This window comes from Rana temporaria, chromosome 13, assembly GCF_905171775.1.
Source record: "Rana temporaria chromosome 13, aRanTem1.1, whole genome shotgun sequence".
Lineage (NCBI taxonomy): Eukaryota > Metazoa > Chordata > Amphibia > Anura > Ranidae > Rana > Rana temporaria.
Window position 1 is genome coordinate 114,268,085 of NC_053501.1, and position 17,294 is coordinate 114,285,378.

Genomic DNA, 17,294 nt, shown 5'->3' on the forward strand with positions numbered 1-17,294 from the left:
TGATGCCTGTAGCTGCACCCATCATTCAGATATCCCCCCCTGAAGTCCAGGACGTCATTTGACATACTGTGGTATGGAAGTGGTTAAAGGCAGACTTCTTTTTAAAACAACAAAACATGTTATACTTATCTAATCTATGTAATATTTTTGCACACAGCAGCCTTGATCCTCCTCTTCTCAGGTCCCTCCTCTGCACCCCTGGCCCCTCCCCCCTGCTAAATGCCCACAGAGCAAGCAGCTTCCTATGTGGACATCTGAGCAGGCTTGCTCACAAGCCGATGTTCTGTGAAGATATCTTCTATGGTGAAGGAGTAATGGGGGGGGGGGGTCACAGACCTTAAATCAATGGGGGGGGCTGCCATGTTAGTATGCCGATCATACTGCCAAATTTTGGCTAACCTGCGCTGATTTTAAAAAGCCTTCTAGAAAATGATAATCAATGACCCAACCCCCTTCACATTTTAAGCTCACGTGGATAATTTTTATATTATTAGTGTTATTTATGGTTTCGGTTTTAGTTCTGTACTCACCAGAGTTTGCCGCGTTCAAAGCTGAAAATAAAAAATGCACTATTTAGAAAATATTATGTACAGTGCTTGTCAATATGTGTTTCAATCATTTTGTTCTCTTCCAATTTCAGTGAAAATTTATACAATTCTAACAAAAATGTTGTAATGATCCCGATTTTGTCAAGTCTGTCAAAACCAAGGTTGTCCCTCGATGAATGGACAGGCCCCTCCTGAAACACCAGCCTCGTGCTTGGTATCCTTCGGACAGACTCCTCACTGGTCAGCTTCCTCCAATTGGACGGACAGCTCAGGACCCCGTTTAGGTCGAGGACGCAGTCGATCACTTGGTCCGCATAGCGGATCAAATGCTCCAGGTCAACGTGGTTCCGGAAACAGGAACACTGCGACACACGCACACCCCGGCCAGGAGGGCCATTTGCGGAGGTGTCGTGGAATGGCTACCCCAATGGTAGGCACCACACGAGGAAGAACCTCGAGCGAATGGCGTCTGCCCCTAAATACCCCTCCCTAGCATGCACAGTGAGAGGTTGCCCAACCTCCTGATTTGCTACTAAGGAGTGATACCTAAACACTTGACCCCATTGCTGCCACCTGCCGTCCGGGGGTGACGGGAGGATAGCACACAGCACAGCCAGGAACACTGCGACACACACACACCCCGGGCAGGAGGGCCATTTGCAGGGGTGTCGTAGAATGGCTACCCCAATGGTGGGCGCCACACGAGGAAGAACCTCAAGCAAATGCATAGCACACAGCACAGCCAAGCTAGAGCAAAGACCCAAATTTAACAATCAAACAAGTTCAGAGCTAACTATTTTTTTGAACTTTCCCCTTAATTTAACATAGCACCGGCTCTGAAAATAGCCAGGCACTACAAACTCCCCCCTGTCAAATAGACACTGGTGCAGATCCACGCGGCGCATTCCTCCGTCCGGCATAGCCGTAACTTACAGGTTTTTTTTGTATCCTGAAAAAATTTCCGCCGTAAGTTACGGCGGCGTAGCGTAACTTAGGCGGCGTAAGGGCGCGCAATTCAAATGTATGTAATGGGGGCGTGTTTTATGTAAATACGTCTTCACCCGACGTAAATTATGTTTTTTTCAACTGCGCATGCGCCGTCCGTGGGGGTAACCCAGTGCGCATGCTCGAAATTAAACCGGAACAAGCCAATGCTTACGACGGTGACGTCATTCTACGCAAAGTCCTATTCGCGAACGACTTACGCAAACGTGAAAAAGAAAAATCTTGCGCCAAATTAATTAAACTGAATAAATACTTAATTACTTAAAGCGGGAGTTCACCCATTTGTTAAAAAAAAAAAATTTCTCCCCTTAGATTCCTGCTCGTTCGGTCTAGGGGAATCGGCTATTTGTATTAAAATATGAGCAGTACTTACCCGTTTTCGAGCTGCATCTTCTTCCGTCGCTTCCGGGTATGGGCTTCGGGAATGGGCGTTCCTTCTTGATTGACATTCTTCCGAGAGGCTTCCGACGGTCGCATCCATCGCGTCACTCGTAGCCGAAAGAAGCCGAACGTCGGTGCGGCTCTATACTGCGCCTGCGCACCGACGTTCGGCTTCTTTCGGAAAATCGTGACGCGATGGATGCGACCGTCGGAAGCCTCTCGGAAGACTGTCAATCAAGAAGGAACGCCCATTCCCGAAGCCCATACCCGGAAGCGACGGAGAGGATGCATCTCGTAAACGGGTAAGTACTGCACATATTTTAAAACAAATAGCCGATTCCCCTAGAGAAAACGAGCAGGAAGCTAAGGGGGAAAAGTGCCCTCTAAGGGTGAACCCCCGCTTTAAGTGAATTGCTAAGTGAAGCGGCTCCCTAAAAAATACAGGGTACTGAATTTTCATAGAATGTGATAATAAGTGAGGGGCGCTAAGTAGTGAATAGATTATGTGTTAGATTACACAATGAAGAATAGAGTGAATTGCAGCCAAACTGCATACACAGAACTTAGTGATAATAATCTAGTAGAACCAGCTGATGATTAAATTGTGTCCATGTGTGCAATTAGACAATTAGTAAAGTATTTTAATTTACTATTTTAAAATGGTTTGGGGGATTGAGATACAAAAATTGCAGCCCGCATTTCCTGACCGCTGTAACTTTATAGACAATGTTTAGGGATCACCTCTAGATGGCGCAATGAGTATCCAGTTCCTTTAATAGAGCCCATCTCCGGATGGTGTCTCGCATCCCCATTTAATGTAAAACTTTTAAATGTGCAAATGTGTACCAACCAAGTGCATTGTACAGTACTTTTAGAGCAGATGAATGTACAAATATATCTATATGTCACTAGGTTGCAATTGTACAATTGAATACAATCACCATTGTAGCTATGGTAACCGGGACAGAGGCTGTCATTCGATCCGATTGCCCCTCCCACAGGCTGATAGACAGACCTATATTATACGTCTGGTGCGTGCACCAGGTACGCTTTCTGATGACGTTTTAGACGAAACGTACGTTGAGGTGGTACCTGGGCACGCACAAGCCACGCACTTCCGGTCTCACTGGTCAACAAGCTGCTAGCGGTGGAACGCACGCCAGCTCTCCGGGGTACGACCATCTCTCTCCACACTTACTTATCCCTACAAGCGTACAGCCTCAGTGCCGGGATACGGGCACCAGCAAAAGTAAGCGGCCACTTGGCACTGTGATTTTACTTTTATGTTTTAAATAAACGTTTTACACTATGGCGGCATTTCTTCTCCTTTTTGGTTTTCGTTCCGCTATCTGCTGCTGACATTGGAACCTTTATGAGATCCTGCTGACCCATATTAACAACAAGCTATTATTGACCTTATTTTAATTAATTTGGTCAACACCGTTTGGTAAGGAGCCATCTATCTTTATCTCTGGTGACCTATTGGTGAAGGTGGATCACTTCCTTCTTGCACTGTGGATTTGGAAGATATATGAGCACGTTGCACATTGCACTTTACCCATTCATTTGGGACTGTATTATTTGCATCAATTTGCACATGGACTTCTTCCAGTCAATAGACTGTGTATTATAACTTGATATTTATTTTTATAATTTATATTGTTTGGTCTAATTGTACACATGGACACCATTTAATCATCAGTTGGTTCTACTAGATTATTATCACTAAGTTCTGTGTATGCAGTTTGGCTGCAATTCACTCTATTCTTCATTGTGTAATCTAACACATAATCTATTCACGACTTACGCAAACGATGTAACATTTTCAAAATTCGACGCGGGAACGACGGCCATACTTAACATAAGATACGCCTCATATAGCAGGGGTAACTATACGCCGAAAAAAGCCTTACGGAAACGACGTAAAAAATGTGCCGGACGAACGTACGTTCGTGGATCGCCGTATCTAGCTAATTTGCATACTCAACGCGGAATTCGACGGAAACGCCACCTAGCGGCCAGGGTAAATATGCACCTACGATCCGACGGCGTACTAAGACTTACGCCTGTCGGATCGATCCCTCATTCAGTCGTATCTTGTTTTGTGTATACAAAACAAAGATACGATGGGGGAACTTTGAAATTGCGCGGCGTATCCATAGATACGCCGGCGTAATTCGTTTGTGGATCTGGGCCACTGTGCTCAGTGTCAGAAAAAAAAATATGGTGTTCAATCCTGAACACCTACCTGGATCTGCTTAACAGTAAAGTAGAGTAGAAGACAAGAAGAGATAAAAGTACAAAAATATAAAACTTTTTTTTTTTTAGGTTTACACAATGATACATTTGACATTAATCTGTCTAACTATCTCGTCTGCCCACTCTCCCACAGCCTTGACAGGTGATCCTCAAGACCTGAAAAACAGAAACAAGAGAACACACACAAATATTACATTATATACAGTCACTAAGGGTGAATGAAGCTGCACCTTTTTAAACAAAGGCAAAGCTTCCCCCCCCCCCTAGGAGCATTAAAAACGAAAATGCTAGGCATTGGCAACTATAAAGTCTCTCCCAGCGGAAAGTTGCAGAACACTGCTCTCTAGCGGCAGCGGTCCGATCAAATAAGGGGAATAAAGTCTGTACCAGGAAATAGAACATGTTGGCAAGAAGAATCCTCTCTTTTCAGTAATGGAGTCCATAGGAACCTAGTCTAAACTGACTAACATATTCATTCCCCGCAAAGTCAGTCACACCACAGAATACGTGGGATGGGGAAAAAAAAAAATATTGTTCTTCTTCCGGACTTTTTTAAGCAAAAACAAACACTATTAGCCAGATTCACAGAGACTTACGTCGACGTATCTACTGATACGCCGTCGTAAGTCCAAATGTGCGTCGTCGTATCTATGCGCTGATTCTTTAAATGAGATACGCCTGAATTTTGCCAAGATACGACCGACGTAAATCTCCTACACCGTCGTATCTTGGGTGCATATTTACGCTGGCCGCTAGGGGCGCTTCCGTTGATTTACACGTTGAATATGTAAATGAGCGAGATACGCCGATTCACGAACGTACTTGTATTTACATGGGGTCACGGCTCATTTCAATACAACACGCCCACTACCTTCATAATTTGAATTAGGTGGGCTTACGCCGGCCCATTTACGTTACGCCGGCGCACATATAGGAGCAAGTGCTTTGTGAATACAGTACTTGCCTCTCAATGTTACGACGGCGTAGCGCATATGAGATGCGCTACGCCTATCTAAAGATGTGCTGCTCTACCTGAATCCGGCTATATAGGTGTTAGTCTACAGATAAAACCTGGGATCAGGCAAAGTAATGATGTCCCCCAGTGTGGTAACCGAATAGACCCGATCAACTTTACCGGGATTCTTGATGACCACTCTGTCATGGCAAATGTGCCGGCCATAGCTCCAGGCTTCCAGGCAACCCTCAAGCCGGCAGTGAGCACTTATGAAGGCATAGTCGCTGCTAATCGAAGGTTTGTCTAACTTCAAGTAGTCCCAAACTGCACCTGTGCACACCATTCCTCCCGTTTTGATTCAATCTCCTGCATTAGATCTGCGGGCACATATGGGAACTACCACCCATAATCCAGGGCTACCTTCTTCATGACGATCCGCTGAAGACGGGCTAGTTTTGGCAGCGTACAGGAGTGTCCCAGTCTCGGCATAACGAGAGTATCCGGAGCTCTCTTTAACACAGGCAGTGTAGCTGGGATCGGAGCAGTCTCTCTGGTGTCACTACCTGGGTAATGCGACTTCCCAATTTGACTGCGGGATATCTGCCCGCTGTGAGGTATCCCGTGAACGTTCTCTGGAGCTGTGGGGTTTTGTAGCACGGAACCCTGTGCCCCACTGTAGCTTGGGTAGCATCCGGTTCAAACCATTGATCTTCGCCCACGTCAGAGGAGGAATCAATTTCGGAGCTGTTGTACTCCTCCGCAGACAAACAAACATGTAGAACATTAGGCTTACTGACCTTGTCCTTGGTCTCGACAGGGGCAGCTTCCCCCCTCGAGTCCAGTTCAGGTCTGCTCATGGGTATGCCTCGACAACAGCCGTGGGAGGCTTTTACAGAGCCCACTTTTCTCAGGGTGAGACACGCGGGCACTACTGCCATGCATGTGGTCTCGGTGGCAGCATCCACCTTCACAGCAGGCATAGTCTCTTTAGCATCACAGTCACTTACTTCGGGGGACACCATCGGTGTGGCGACCAACAACTACAGTAGCCGTAGAAGTAGTAGCAGCAGGTGCGGGTCAGGGAATAACTTCCTCCGTGGTCACTGTTCCAGTGATTCAATTGAGCTGATATTCGCAGGCGACTCTGTTAGTTGCTCCACTTGAAACAAGTACTCGCCACATTTTTTACATCGAGCAAAAGGGAGGATTCTGATAGCCAGCTCTGCACATCGGGGACAAGACAAGCCAAAGGCCTTGCCGCTGCCTCTGGTGAACAGCACGAACCGCCCTCGCGTCCCCATCTGGATTCCGGTATCGGTCAGGGAAGCTCCGGTGGCAACAGGAATCGGATTGACTCCCACGGAAGACATTGGAAGCCTCAATCTCTCGAACGGAGTTGGGGACACAGACATGTTTGCACGATCCTCTCTCGTGGGTGGGCAATCACTCTGTCCTTGGACGCCAAACTCGCCCTACGTCTCGCGCAGGGGTGGGTAACTCCTCCCATGTTGAGTTCTCTTCTGGGCACGTTGCAGGCACACGCCACTCCGCTGCACGTGCGCCCAGACTTTTAGTACCTGAAGTTAACCCCTTCTTCACCAGCACAGTCCAACACCACGACAATTCCAGGCTCCCAATGGCGAAATAAATTGCTCAGTTCCATTGGCAGAGGTAACAGGCAATCCCGGACGAGCCCCCACGTGTAGCACTACCCCCGAAATAACTGCTGGTTTGTTTTGGGTGGCATATTACCTCTGTATCTCCGCCGTCTAGGGTACTTGATGAGAGTTGTAGTAAAGGGAATGTCCACAGGTGTCTTTTTTGTGCTTTTATTACCCAGCCGGGTAAAACCGATTAAACAGTAGAAAGGTGAAGGGATAGCAAATAGGAGACAGCAGATTTAGGTGTAACTGAATATGGGAAACAGTCCTGCTTCCAACGCTACTTTACTTTGCCACTCCAGCTGGATTGGGTACAGCGCACCTGGACAGGCCTCTCTCACCAGTCTGGCAGCCAGAGTGTCATTCGAACTTAGGATTAAGTCTCTGCCACAGACCCTCCTAAAAGATTGGAGACAATTATGGTCCAGAATCCTCTCTCAGTAGATTCAGTACCTGGATCTCGTTTCAGGTAGTTTTGTAAAATTAGCGACTGACAGGCGACCAACATCCAGCCTGTCAGAACCAAAGGTTGTCCCCCGATGAATGGATAGGCCCCTCCTGGAACACCAGCCTCGTGCTTGGAATCCTTCGGAACAGACCCCTCATCGGTCAGCTTCCTCCAATTGGACGGACAGCTCGGGACCCCCTTTAGGTTGAGGACCCAGTTGATCATTGGGTCCGCACAGCAGATCAATTGCTCTGGGCCAACATGGTCCCGGAACCAGGAACACTGCGACACATGCACACCCCGGCCAGGAGGGCCATTTGTGGGGGGTGTCGTGGAATAGCTACCCCATGGTGGGTGCCACACGAGGAAGAACCTAGAGCAAATGGCGTCTGACCCTAAATACCCCTCCCCAGCATGCACAGCGAGAGGTGGCCCAACCTCCCGATTGGCTGCTAAGGAGTGATACCTAAACACTTGACCCCACTGCTGCCACCTTCCGTCCGGGGGTGACGGGAGTCCCCGGACAAAAGGATAGCACACAGCACAGCCAAGCTAGAGCAGAGACCCTAAATGTAACAATTAAACTAGTTCAGAGCCAACTATTTCTCTGAATCTTTCCCCTAAATTTAACATAGCACCGGCTCTGAAAATAGCCAGGTGCTACAATTGGAACTGTCACTCTTTCTTCACAAATACACATGGAAGAACTAAAGCATGGTTTGGTAAAGTTGGATAAACCAATCAGACCTTATGTAGCCACTCCACAATAGTGTAGGCATCAACTTCCCTCATATTCACCCCATAAGCCCCCTTATAACAATGATTGGACAAGTAAATTTACCCTTCAGATCCCTCCATGCTTCCATCATAACCTTCTTACCAAGACTCGTCTCTTATGCCTTATGTATCCACCATCCAACCCCCCACCATCACTTTTATGAAGCTCTTTTTTTTATCCTCTTCACCCCTATTCAGTTCAAATCAATCATCAATCACAATTTGAATTATGTATTCTAGGGCCGAAACAACTAATTGACAGCTACCGTATATACTCGAGTATAAGCCGACACAAATATAAGCCAAGGCACCTAATTTTACCACAAAAAAACTGGGAAAACATATTGACTCAAGTATAAGCCTAGGGTGTCCATCTGCATGCCTCACTGTGCCTCACTGTGTCCATGCCTCACCGTGTCCATGCCTCACTGTGTCTATGCCTCACTGTGCCCATGCTTCACTTTGTCAATGCCTCACTGTGTCCATGCCTCACTCTTCCCATGTCTCACTGTGTCCATGCCTCACTGTGCCCATGCCTCACTGTGCCCATGCCTCACTGTGCCCATACCTCACTGTGTCCATGCCTCACTATGTCCATGCCTCACTGTGTCCATGCCTCACTGTGCCCATGCCTCACTGTGTCCATGCCTCACTGTGCCCATGTCTCACTGTGTCCATGCCTCACTGTGCCCATGCCTCACTGTGCCCATGCCTCACTGTCACTGTGCCCATGCCTCACTGTGTCCATGCCTCACTGTCACTGTGCCCATGCCTCACTGTGTCCATGCCTCACTGTGCCCATGCCTTGCTGTGTCCATGCCTCACTGTGCCCATGCCTCACTGTGTCCATGCCTCACTGTGTCCATGCCCCACTGTGCTCATGCCTCACTGTCACTGTGCCCATGCCTCACTGTGCCCATGCCTCACTGTGCCCAAACTCCCTACATGATCTCCAGTGCTGTGTTCATCTGCAGCTTTGTGATCTCCTGGCACTGTGACATGCAGTCAGTCTAGTCGGTGGCCATGCAGTGTACCAAAGCACCGCCTCCTCCTCGTCCTTGTCCATGACGGAACATTGACTCGGTTTCCGAGCAGTGAGTCAGTGTTCCGCCTATCACGGAAAAGGAGGAGGAGGAGGCAGGTCTTTGATACACTGCATGGGTGTCGACTAGACTGACATCGCAGTGACGGGAGATCAGGCACACAAAGCAGCAGATTCAACACAGACTCGAGTATAAGCCGAGGGGGGGCACAAAAAAATGTGCTAAAAAACTTGGCTTATACTCGGATATATATATCGGTAGTTGGTTATTTATATTTATCACTTCGTAGGGATATTTAAGAATACATTTTTTTTTAAACTTTACATATTAACTAAATTATACACCACATTTTTTTTAAGGTTATTAACCGATTAATCGATGAATCAAAATAATAATCGGCCAACTAATCAATTATGAAAATAATCGTTAGTTGCAGCCCTAATGTGTTCACCATGTCCCTAAACCAGGTACCTTCATTCAGCTCTGATCTCTGGAGAGATCAGACCCCCCAGCCCCAGAAGGGATCTACTGAGGAAGGGGGTATAACGTAAAAACAATATTTTAATGACATGAGACAAGGGGTACTCAGCAGAACAATGAGGACACATACTCCGTCCTGTAGATGGGAGCCGACCAGCCTGTGTGACAAGACCACGAACAGAGCTTACAATCAATACTTATAAAGCAGCACGAGTCAACAGATGCAAATATAATAAGTGTATCTTATGTAGAGCCTCCAACAGGCTCATAGAAATGAGATGATTTGTGTATTCCACATAATCTCAAAGAAAAGAAAAGACACTCAACCAATACTCAGATAATATAAAGAATAAAAAACTGTTCTACTTACACAGGAACACGATGGCGAGGAAGACAGACATGGCAGCCGAGACCTGGCACTTGTGACGGTCTTTCTGAGAATCAGAAGTTTTGACCGACTTCTCACTTCCTGGGTGGTTAAAAACCAATGTCGTAAGAACGAAGTACATGGAATAACTATAGCCAATCAGATGTCATTTATGGCTTATTTGATGTGATAGTCTAAACAAAACTCATATTACATTTTAGGGTGGACAATGCTGGCCTTGTACCCGGTAGAGTTGGGCCGAACATATAAATAAAATAAAAAAAATGTGTACCAATATTGTGACAGATGCAAAATCTCTGTTCAAAACTTTGTGTAATTTTTCCAATGTTTCTTTGTCATTTACAGCATTTAATTCATACAGCACTCTTGAGCTCCTGAAGAAACTCTTTATGGAGCGAAACATGTAGAGCGGTATTGTCTGTATCGGTTTATTAATTGAACATGTGATATAACAAGGATTTTGTTATGAATTGTTATTGTTATAATAAAACGTATTGAATTGTATCAATTGTAATCAATGTATTAATTTTTTTGGCACCTTAACCACTTAAAGCGGAGTTCCGGGCATTATTTTTAATATTTTTTTTTATCACATTAAATAGTCCCTAAAACATATTAATAGCTCCCCAATCATCCCAGAAATCATTGCAAACACTTATAGCCTTCTATCCTCCAGCTCATGTTGTGGCCGTATCCATCATATGTGTGGGCATGTGAAGCCCAGTTATTTTTTCTTCATGGTATTCAGGGAGAGGTGCATGCTGGGTGATTTCTAGGCACAGAAATGCCCAGAGACTTCTGGGAGTGTCATCATTTCCCAGGAAGCAATGGGGTCTTAGGACAGGAAGTTGAACCACCTAGATCCAGGAACTAGGCAGATTACAAAATCTGCCTAGTAACAGCCTGTAATGGGAGGGCCCGTGGAACCCAGAAGCTCTTAGAAAGCATGAGCCAGAAAATAATGGACATTCAGAATATATCTTGGACTACCTGAGATGGGACTGTTGCGTGGTTATTGTCCACAATGTATTCCAGGATATCTGTGGAGAACTGGTTGCTGTTTGTTGATTCTGAACTCAACAGGTTAATTGAAAGAGTGACTCATTCATAATGTGGGGACACATACTGTTGGGTGTTAATGTCATCAACTCCAGCCCACCTGTCTGTCTGTTGTGATGTAAATGAATCTAGGATGGCTTCTGAGGATCTTTCATTGTGGCTTGTGCTAATTAACCCTGTATTGTGTGAAAGAGTCCTGTGATAATGTGTATTGTAAGTTAGCAGACTGCCTAGAGGTCATGTGTCTGAGTCATCAGCTGTAGTTAATTAGCTCACGTAAATTAGGTCAGGACCCGGAGTCAGGATGTCTGTTAAAAGATGTATTGAGGGGGCTCATTTGGTAACCAGTGTGTGATGTTGTGGGTGGAGTTGGGTCATAGTTCATTTGGTTACTGCAGTATCATAAATTGTATATAAAGAGCCTGTATTTCTCAATAAAGGGTCATACCTGTTGAACCTCAAACAGAGCTGTGTGTCTCATTAATGGGGGAATTCTTATGAGTCGTGTTCGCCGGATTGTGGAGCCTCGGTAGCTGCCTTGTGTTCGGAGAATGAAATATCCTAAATGGCTTTAACCCCTTTCGCATTTGGGGTGCCGTTACACAGCCAGATAGAAGTGAGTAAAAAATTCTACAGGTTGCATGTTTTGAGCTTCATCAGGGCTTATGAAGACATTACAGCACTCATCTAAGAGAAAACAATAACATTTATATAGTATCCATACTGTATATATCAATAGTCAATGGGGCAGATCCACAAAAGGATTACGCCGGCGTATCTATTGATACGCCGGCGTAATTTAAAAATTCCCGCATTGTATCTTTGTTCTGTATCTACAAAACAAAATACGACAGCATCTCGGAGGGATCCGACAGGCGTACGTCTTAGTACGCCGTCGGATCTTAAGGTGCAATATTTTGGCGGCCGCTAGGTGGCGTTACCGTCGAATTCCGCGTCGAGTATGCAAATTAGCTATTTACGGCGATCCACGAACGTACGTCCGGCCGGTGCAATTTTTTTACGTCGTTTTCGTTCGGCTTTTTCCGGCATATAGTTAAAGCTGCTGTTCTGAGGCGTACTCAATGTTAAGTGTGGCCGTCGTTCCCGCGTAGAAATTTGACATTTTTACGTTGTTTGTGTAAGTCGTTCGCGAATAGGGATTTGCGTAGAATGACGTCACCGTCGGAAGCATTGGCTTTTTCCGGGTTAATTTCGAGCATGCGCACTGGGATACCCCCACGGACGGCGCATGCGCAGTTAAAAAAAGACGTAGTTTACGTCGGGTCACGGCGTATTTACATAAAACACGCCCCCATTACATTCATTTGAATTCCGCACCCTTACGCCGCCAAAGATACACTACGCCACCGTAACTTACGGCTTGAATTCGTTGAGGATTCGAAAAAAAATTAAGTTGCCGCGGCGTAGTGTATCTTAGATACGCTGCGCCCGGCGAGTTCTTACGCGCAGGTACGTGGATCTGCCCCTATGTATTTATGTATTCACTGTGTGGGACCCACCTCAGGCACAGAGTAACACCAGCCCCGTCACTCCCTGGGCAGGTGCTGGAACATCTTAGGGACCCCACCAACCACACTCCTGCCATGGATCACCAGATATAAAAAAAAGTTGGACATATCATTTGTCCCATCAAGATATAATGCATGGGGACATTGCCTATTTTACAAATACCCCCATATATAGGTATCCCAGTATACATCAGGAAGATAAGTCAGGAGTCCTCAGTCTCTTGTAGAAAGTAAAAAATAAAAAAAGGGAAAGACGAGACAATAAGATCATTAAGTAGACCTACAAGTGGGAATATGGATTTGTATCATTGTAGCAATATGTATCAACTATAACAACTAAGGGAATAGTGTCATACTTAGATGAGTCCTGTAATGTCTTCATAAACCCTGATGAAGCAGAGTCTTGCGAAACGCGTTAGTTTTATGAAGACTCACTTTACCAGCATTCTCTTCTAGTGTATGAATATACACAGTGAATTCTATCAGCACTAGTATTGTTTTTAACTACAATTTTTTTTAATGTATTTTATGAAATTTTTTAACATTTGTTATTTAATAAATTGTATGATTTTGTATTACAAATAGTTTACTCTTTGTGTGGCCTGTACAGTCCGGAATCGTTTGCTTGCTTTCCAATTACATTAACCCCTGCATGCATTAGCTAGAAACTTAAAAAAGCATAACACAGTAAAAGATATACCGTATATACTCGAGTATAAGCCAAGTTTTTCAGCACATTTTTTGGTGCTGAAAATGCCCCCTCGGCTTATAGTCGAGTCACCTTTTTTGCACCTGATCTCCCGGATTTGGGGACCCGGTACCGGCCGGCCATAGTTCCCCTGGACCCGGAACTTCGCACACATAAAGCCCGCCTCTTCCTCTACAAGTGTGCAATGTTTGCTGTCTGGGGATCCTACGGCCGGGGAGCACCGATTTTTCAAAGCTGGGCACCCCTTCCATAGACTCCCATGTTAAACGTAAGTCTAGTCATGGACACAGTGAGGCACAGTGAGGCATGGACACAGTGAGGCACAGTGAGGCATGGACACAGTGAGGCATGGGCACAGTGAGGCATGGACGCTTCCCTGACGGGTCAGTATTTGGCGCATTACAAATCCATTAAATCAATCAATCAATCAATCAATCATGGACACAGTGAGGAATGGACACAGTGAGGCATGGACACAGTGAGGCATGGGCACAGTGAGGCATGGACACAGTGAGGCATGGGCACAGTGAGGCATGCACATGGACACAGTGAGGCAAAGTGAGGCATGCAGATGGACACCCTAGGCTTATACTCGAGTCAATACGTTTTCCCATTTTTTTGTGGAAAAATTAGGTGTCTCGGCTTATATTCGGGTCGGCTTATACTTGAGTATATACGGTAACATAATATAATGTAGTCATGGACACAGTGAGGCATGGGCACAGTGAGGCATGGGCACACTGAGGCATGCGCACAGTGAGGCATCAGCCTACAAGCTTTTTACAAAAAGAGGTAAGAAGATTGGAGAAACAAATGACAATTAGCCTACAATGTTATCTACTGGCTAAAAATAAGAATACAAGATATTTATATATAATAATTAATTTTTACCTGACCATTATTAAAAAAGGACAATATATACAAAACCCACTTTATACTTTGTTTTAGTTTTCAGAACTTTGAATAAAAACAACATAATCGGTAAAGTGTGTTATTTGAGTTTTGGATCTTATCTTAGTTTTGTTTTCAAAGAAAACCACTTTATTTCCTTCCTGAGAAACTCTCCTCGAGGTGTGATCTCAGTGACCACTTCTGTTCTTTCCACGGCTCTCTATATTCAGTGTATAACCTCATTCATTTATTCTTTTTTTTTTTTATTAATATCACGTTTTTGGGGAATATTAATTCATTGAAAAATTGTGAATTTCCTTTAAATTCAACCAAGACATTTTTTATGTTCTCTTAGATGTTTCATTGAGGTCCTCAGATTCCTAGAAGTTCTTCTTCTTCTTCTTCTTCTTCTTCTTCTTCTTCTTCTTCTTCTTCTTCTTCTTCTTCTTCTTCTTCTTCTTCTTCTTCTTCTTCTTCTTCACCACTTGTTGTGGAAGTAGAGGAAACATACAGCAGCAGATAATACAAATCCAGAGATCACCAGTCGTATTATATTCGGCATCGTGTTCGTGTAATCTGAGGAGAGATGTATGGAAGGAATAGGATTTTTAGATAAGAAAAAATTGGAATTATTACAAATTCTGAATGTATATGAAGGATCTGGATTAGCTGCCCTCTAATTGGACAGAAGCAATGATGTTTATGTTCCAGCAATATGTTCTAACATATTCCAATAATAGGAGGACAGGTGACACGGGAAGCAATGAAGCTGAACTGGGAGATAAGTGTGTCACTTGCTCAAGAGGAGCGTAAATCACAAGACTGGCTGACCAAACTTACAAATCCATTTATTGGCAAACCATTAAAAAGATGTATTTCAACTTTATATTTAACTGTAAATTTTTACTATGAAGAGCTTTGTCAATAATTTCTCTGCCCAGTGTCTTCACATTACGGACCTCTATTTTATCATTATTGACTCGGTCATGACAAAAAGGGAAATTGAATTGGGAAGAGCTTCAATTAGGGTTAGATGTGGAATTAGTGCCCCAATTAAGGTTAGTCCATGTGGATGGAGTTCAAGAGAAAGAGAAAAAGGGAAGGGAAGAATGACTAAGGGAAAGAGAATAATGGAAGGGAAGACAGGGAAAGAGAATAAGGGAAGGGAAGAATGACTAAGGGAAAGAGAATAATGGAAGGGAAGACAGGGAAAGAGAATAAGGGAAGGGAAGAATGACTAAGGGAAAGAGAATAATGGAAGGGAAGACAGGGAAAGAGAATAAGGGAAGGGAAGAATGACTAAGGGAAAGAGAATATTGGAAAAGAAAAAAGCCTGAAGCCCTGTATACACGGTCGAGAATCCTGTCGTAAACAAAACAGTGTTTTTCTCGTCATGAACCAGCCCGACGAGAAAATTGAGACTCCCAGTGAGGAAAATAGAGAACAGGTTCTCTATTTTTCTCGTCGAGATTCTGGGCAGATTTCAAGACGAGAAACCTGAAAGCATCGTACACACGCTCAGTTTACTCGGCAAGAAAGCTCTGCCAGCAATTTTCTTGCTGGTTCTTGCTGAGAAAACCAAGCGTGTGTACGAGGCTTAAAGAAACACTAATGTAAATTGAATAAAGGAAGGAAGACTAAGGGGAAGTCAATAAGGGAAAGGAATACAAAAAAGGAAAGATAATAAGTTATCACAATATGTAAATGTTGAGTCTTGGTGCTGCTCATCTTATCCTGCCACCCTAGGCTCTGGCCCACAGGTCCCATTATAGTAAGCACAGCCTTTTTGAAGCCCTTAGCTAGGAACTCCCTTCTTCCCTGTGTGCTGTATTTGTTTCTTTTTTACTGTTCCTAAGTGAAAGAACTTTTAGGCTTGGTTCACACCGTCGCTGCATGTGGCTCACAGCAGGGGTCCGGTGCGTTCTGGTTCACCGTTTCAGGTCCGATTTCAGCCCGAATGTTGGTCTGAAATCGAACTTGGAACGCACCAAAGTAGGGACGTTTTTTTCTGGCACACCGCACCAGACCCACTGTGGAGATATGTGAACCAGCTCCATAGAGAGCCAGTCACGTTCTCCTGCTATGGGAATCGAATGCGGGGAAGCGCGCATTCAATTTGCATAGGTGTGAACCCAGCCTCAAGGTATTGGGTATGTATAAAGGTGTGGATGGACATAACTAACGATAAGATGATTTCATATGCTTGTTGGTGGAGGTGGGGAATTACATGCAATCAATTCTCACTCACTATTTAGTCCAGTATTTACAAGGAGATCTGCTTTCATGTGTGAGATAGCGTCCTAAGTGGTCGGAGGTCTAAGTACTACACCAGACCCCACACCGGAGGGATAACATCTTTCCACCAGCCAGTGACACCGGTCCCGGCACTGACTACAAAGATTTTATGAGGGATATCACATTATACATTGATTTTCTTCCACCAGATCTTTAACTCATGTTACACTTTAGAAATGTGCAGGACGGAAAAATGTATTTTGTTTATTTTGGATTTGTTTGTTAAGTTCATAATTTTGTTTTGTTGTATTTGTTATGTTGAAATTAAAATGAATTTGATTTTGGAATGGAAACAGATTGCAATAAATACAGTGAGGTCCAAGGCTTAGCACTTACGGATGCCGTTTACAGTGTTGGAAAATCTTATCCCGTATTTATCAATTCAGAAGTGGTGAGATCGGGGCATTCAGTGGGTAGAGGACATCCTTAAAGCGGAGGTTCACCCTTAGAGAGCACTTTTTCCCCTTAGATGGATGCTCGTTTTGTCTAGGGGAATCGGCTAGTTGTTTTAAAATATGAGCAGTACTTACCCGTTTACGAAATGCATCCTCTCCGTCGCTTCCGGGTATGGGCTGCGGGAATGGGCGTTCCTTCTTGATTGACAGTCTTCCGAGAGGCTTCCGACAGTCGCATCCATCGTGTCACGATTTTCCGAAAGAAGCCGAACGTCGGTGCGCAGGCGCAGTATAGAGCCGCACCGACATTCGGCTTCTTTCGGCTACGAGTGACGCGATGTATGCGACCGTCGGAAGCCTCTCGGAAGACTGTCAATCAAGAAGGAACGCCCGCTCCCGAAGACCCATACCCGGAAGCGACGGAGAAGATGCATCTCGAAAACGGTAAGTACTGCTCATATTTTAAAACAA